Genomic DNA, 6000 nt, shown 5'->3' on the forward strand with positions numbered 1-6000 from the left:
TAGAGCCTGTGACTCCTGATCTCGGAGTTATAAATCCCAGCCCTAGGTTTAGTGTAGAGATTGCTTACAAATAAAAAGTCTATATTTTATTTTTTAAAAATATTTTGTTTATTCATGAAAGACACACAGAGAGGCAGAGACATAGGCAGAGGGAGAAGCAGGCACCCCGCGGGGAGCCTGATGGGGGTCTTGATCCTAGGACCCAAAGATCACAACCTGAACCCAAGGCAGACAGTCAACCACTGAGCCACCCAGGCTTCCCCAAAATAAAAAAAATCCTTAAAAAAATTGTACAACTTGGGACGCCTGGGTGGCTTAACAGTTAAGCGCTTCTACCTTCAGCTCAGGGCGTGATCCTAGAGACCCAGGATGGAGTCCCACATCGGGCTCCCTGCATGGAGCCTGCTTCTCCCTCTACCTATGTCTCTGTCTTTCTCTTTCTGTGTCTCTCATGAATAAATAAATAAAATCCTTTTAAAATTTTGTACAATTCAATGTTTTTTGATATGTTACATTATTAACGTTTAAAATTGTGATAAATAGGTATAACAAAATTTGTCCTTTTAACCATTTTCAAGTGTACAATTCAGTGGCATTACGTACATTCACAATGTTGTGCAAAACTGTCACAACTGATATTTCCAAAACTTTTTTTTATCACCCCAAACAGAAATTCTGTATCCATTAAGCAATAACTTCTCATTCCCCCTGCCTCCAGCTGCTGGGAACCAACTGTCTCCATGAATTTGACTTTTCTAGCTACCTTTCATCTATTGATGGGCATTTTGTGTTTTTTTTTCGACTTTGGACTTGTGAATAATGCTGTTATGAACATTGGCTTACAAGAATCTGGTTTTGTTAACTTTACTGGTTTTTCACTGATTTCCACTTTGATTTTCATTATTTTTATTCCTTTACTTTGAGTTTTATTTGCTCTTCTTTTTACCAAAGTGAAAGCTAAGGTCATTGTTTCTTCTGTTCTAATACAGGTTTTTATTGCATAAAAACTACCCCATAAGAGGTGACTGGGTGGTTCAGTGGGTTAAGCAACCAACTCTTGATTTTAGGTCAGGTCCTAATCTCAGGGTCATGAGATTGAGCCCCACCTGGGGCTCTCTGTTTAGCATGGAGCTTGCTTAACATTCTCTCTCCCTCTCCCTCTCCCTTAAGCTCGTGAGTGCTTGCACGCTCTCTCTAAATAAATAAAAGAAATATATTTTTTAAATTACCCCATAAATACTGCATTAGCAGAATGCCATAAATTTTATGTGTGGTTTAATCTTTATTCCACTCAAAATATTTTCTAATTTGTCTCTTGATTTCTTCTTTAACCCATGAGATATCTAGAAGTAGACTGTTTCATTTTCAAATATTTGAGGATTTTCCAGAGATCTTTTGGTTGTAGGTGTGTAATTTAATTCCATTGTTTTTAGAGAATATATTTTGTATGCCTTGACCCTTTTGAATTCATTGAGACTTTTTTTTGTGGCCTAGAATATGGTCTATCCTGGTAAATATTCTGTGTGAACTTGAATGTGTATTTTGTTGTTAATGGGTGGAGTATTCTAAAAATGTCGACTAGGTCAATTTGGTTGATAGTGTTGCTCACTTATATATCCTCACTAATTTTATGCTTACTTGTTCTATTAATTACTGACAGAAGGGTATTGAAATCTCTGAGTAGACTTGTGGATTTGTCTGGTTTTCCATGCAGTTTATCAGTCTTTGATTCATGTATTTTGAAGCTCTTACATCAGGTATACACATATTTATAATTTTTATGTCCTCTTCATCTATTGACCCTTTTATCATTATGAAATTACCTTCTTTATTCCTGGTATCTTTGTTCTGAAATCTACTTTGTCCCATATTTATATAGCCCCTCCACCTTTCTTTTAACCAGTGTTATCATAGCACATCTTTTTTACATGCTTTTAACCTATTTGTGTCTTTGTATTTTAGGAACATTTCTTGTAGGCAGCAAATGGTTGGGTCTTGCTTTTGTTTTTTACCCAACCTGATCATCTCTACCCTGTAATTGGGGTGTTTAGATCATCTACATCTAACATAATTGTTAATATGGTTAAAGTTTGAGTCTATCATTTTGCAATTTGTTTTCCATTTGTCCCATCTCTTCTCTTTTTCCTCTTTTCTACCTTCTTTTGGATTAATCAATATTATTTTAATTCCATTTTACCTCCTTATTGGCTTATTAGCTTTACATTTTTGTTTTGTTATTCTAGTGGTTGCTTATAGGTTTATTATGTACAGCCATAACTTATTAGTCTACCTTCAAGTATTATACCACTTCAGAAGAGTTATATGTTATGTTATGCACTTATGTTAATATATTTCCATTTCTCTCTTCCTGGACTTTACACTGTTGTTATGCATGTTACTTTTACCCCATAATACATTGCTATTATTTTTGTTTAAACAATTAATTTTTTAAAAAGATTTTATTTGTCTATTCATGAGAAACACAGAGAAAGAGAGAGAGAGAGGAGCAGAGACACAGGCAGAGGGAGAAGCAGGCTCCATGCAGGGAGCCCGATGTGGGACTCAATCCCGGGTCCCCAGGATCATGCCCTGGGCTGAAGGTGGTGCTAAACCGCTGAGCCATCAGGGCGGCCCTAAACAATTAATCTTTTTAAAGATTTATTTATTATATATACGGAGAGAATGTGTGCACAAGTGGGGAGAAGGACAGAAGGAGAGAATCTTCAAGCACCCCCACTGAGCATGGAGCCTGATGCAGGCCTCAATCCCATGATCTAGGAGACCATGACCTGAGCCAAAACCAAGAGTTAGATGCTCAACCGACTGCGCCACCTAGGGGCCCCATATATAGTTAATTTTTTTTATAATAAATTTACTTTTATTGGTGTTCAATTTACCAACATACAGAATAACGCCCAGTGCTCATCCCGTCAAGTGCCCCCCTCAGTGCCCGTCACCCAGTCACCCCCACTCCCTGCCCTCCTCCCCTTCCACCACCCCTAGTTCGTTTCCCAGAGTTAGGACTCTTCCATGTTCTGTCTCCCTTTCTGATATTTCCCACACATTTCTTCTCCCTTCCCTTATATTCCCTTTCACTATTATTTATATTCCCCAAATGAATGAGAACATACAATGTTTGTCCTTCTCCGATTGACTTACTTCACTCAGCATAATACCCTCCAGTTCCATCCACGTTGAAGCAAATGGTGAGTATTTGTCGTTTCTAATGGCTGAGTAATATTCCATTGTACACATAAACCACATCTTCTTTATCCATTCATCTTTTGATGGACACCGAGGCTCCTTCCACAGTTTGGCTATTGTGGACATTGCTGCTCTAAACATCGGGGTGCAGGTATATGGTTAATTTTTAATAGACTTTATTTTATTTTCCTTTAAGTACACTGTATCCCTAGCATGGGACTCGAACTCATGACCCCACAATCAAGAGTCACATGCTCTACCAACTGAGTCAGCCAGCCGCCCCAATAGATTTTATTTTTTTAGAGCAGTATTAGGTACAGCAAAACTGAGCAGGAAGTACAGAGAATTTCCATATACCTCCAGCCCCTACACAAGCACAGCCTACCCCACTATCTCAACATCCCATACCACCAGAATGGCACATTCATTACAATTGATGAACCTACATTGACACATTGTTACTATCCAAAGTCCATAGTTTACATTAGAGTTCACTCTTGGTATTGTATATCCTATGAGTTTTGACAAATGTACAATGACATATATCCACTATTATAAGAGTATACAGAATAGTTTCACTGTCCTAAAAATTCTCTGTGGTCTGCCTATTCATTCCCTTCTCCATACAATCCCTGGCGACCATGGATCTTTTTACTGTCTCCATAGTTCTGCCTTTTCCAGAATGTCATATAGTTGGAATCATACAATACATATACTTCTCAGATTGGCTCTTTCACTTTAGTAATGTGCATTTGAGGTTCCTCCATGTCTTTCATGTCTTGATGGCTCATTTCTTATTAGTGAATAATATTCCATTGTTTGGATGTACCATGTTTATTTATCCATTCATCTTCTGAAGGACATCTTGGTCGCTTCCAAGATTTGGCAATTATGAATAAAGCACTACAAATATCTAAGTGCAGGTTTTTGTGTGGTCATGAATCTTCAACTCATTTGGGTAAATATGAATGTTATTGCTGGCCCAAATGGGCAATAATCTTTTTAAAACAGCTATATTGGGGTAAAAAATTATACATTATAAATTCACCCATTTAAAATGTACAACTAAATGATTTTTAGTATATTGACAATGTGCTATCATTACAATATTATTTTATTTTTTAAAGATTTTATTTATTTATTATTTATTTATGAGAGTCACAGAAGCAGAGACATAGGCAGAGGGAGAAGCAGGCCCCATGCAGGGAGCCGGATGTGGGACTCGATCCTGGGACTCCAGGATCACACACTGGGCCAAAGGCAGACGCTCAACCGCTGAGCCATCCAGGTGTCCCATAATTTGATTTTAGAACATTTCCATCACCCCAGAAAGATCCCTCTTGCCCAGTTGCAGTCACTCCCTGCTCCCAAATCCCAGGCAACCACTAATCTACTAATTCTCTCTGTAAAGGTGTCTTTCTTGACCATTTCCCATAAATGGTATCACACAATATTTCATTTTCTTGTATCTGATTTATTTCACTTAGCATAAAGTTTTTTAGTTTCATCCACATTATAGCACATATCAGTACTTCATCCCTTTTTATTGCCAAGTTGTACTTTTAAATCAAATTCATAGAGACGCCTGGTGGCTCAGCGGTTGGGTGCCTCCTTCAACTCAGGTCATGATCCCGGGATCTGGGATCAAGTTCCGCATTGGGCTCCCTGCGAGGAGCCTGCTTCTCCATCTGCCTATGTCTGCCTCTCTCTCTCTCTCTCTCTGTCTCTTATTAATAAATAAATATTTTTAAAAAATAAATCAAATTCATAGAGTTATAATTTATATGCCATTACATAAGCTCATTTTAAGTTTATAGCTGATGATGATTTTTTAAAGCTTTAAGTAATCTCTGCACCCCATGTAGAGCTCAAACTCATGACTCCAAGATTAAGAGTTACATGCTCCTCCAACTGAGCCAGCCAAGCATCCTGATAGTTTGATGACTTCTGACAAATGTATGCACTATGTAATTATTACCACAATCAAGATATAAATTTTCATCACCCGAAATAGTTCCCTTCTATCCCTTTGCAGTCAATCTCTATCACCCCTGGCCCCAGAAGACCAAGATTCTGCATACTGTCACTAAAGATTAATTATGCCTTTCTAGAATTTCATGTAAGTGGAATCTTTCAGCATGTACTCTTTTGCATCCACTTCTTTTGCTCAGCATGTATCTGAGATTTATTCATATTGTCAGGCACAACAGTAGTTCATTAATTTTTATTGCTTAGTAATATCAATTGCAAGAATATATGGCAATTTGTTTCCAGTTCAGAGCTATTATGGATGAAGCTGCTATGAATAATTATAAGTCTTTTGTGAATATATGTTTTAATTTCTCTTGAGGAATATCTAGGGAATAGAAATGTTGGGCCACTGGGTGGATGTATGTTTAATTTTGTATATTTAATATTATAAGGAACTACCAAATAGTATATCAAAGTGGTTGTACCATTTTACCCTCTAATGTATGAGACTCTCAGTGGCTCCGTATCTTTACCAATATTTAGTAATTAATTTTAGCAATTCTAATGGGCATATAGTGATGTTTCACAGTGGTTTTTATTTATATTTCCCTGATACCTAATGATTTGACCAGCTTTTCATTTATTTAATGGCTATCCATATGTCTTTCTTCATGAAGTGTCTGCTCAAATCTTTTGCCCATTTTGTTATTAGGTTGTTTTCTTATTTTGAGCTGTAAAATTTCTTTAATTGTTCTGGATACAAATCCTTTCTCAGGAGCACCTGGGTGGCTCAGCTGGTTAAGCATTTGACTCTTGATTTCAGCT

Source organism: Canis aureus, chromosome X, assembly GCF_053574225.1.
Source record: "Canis aureus isolate CA01 chromosome X, VMU_Caureus_v.1.0, whole genome shotgun sequence".
Lineage (NCBI taxonomy): Eukaryota > Metazoa > Chordata > Mammalia > Carnivora > Canidae > Canis > Canis aureus.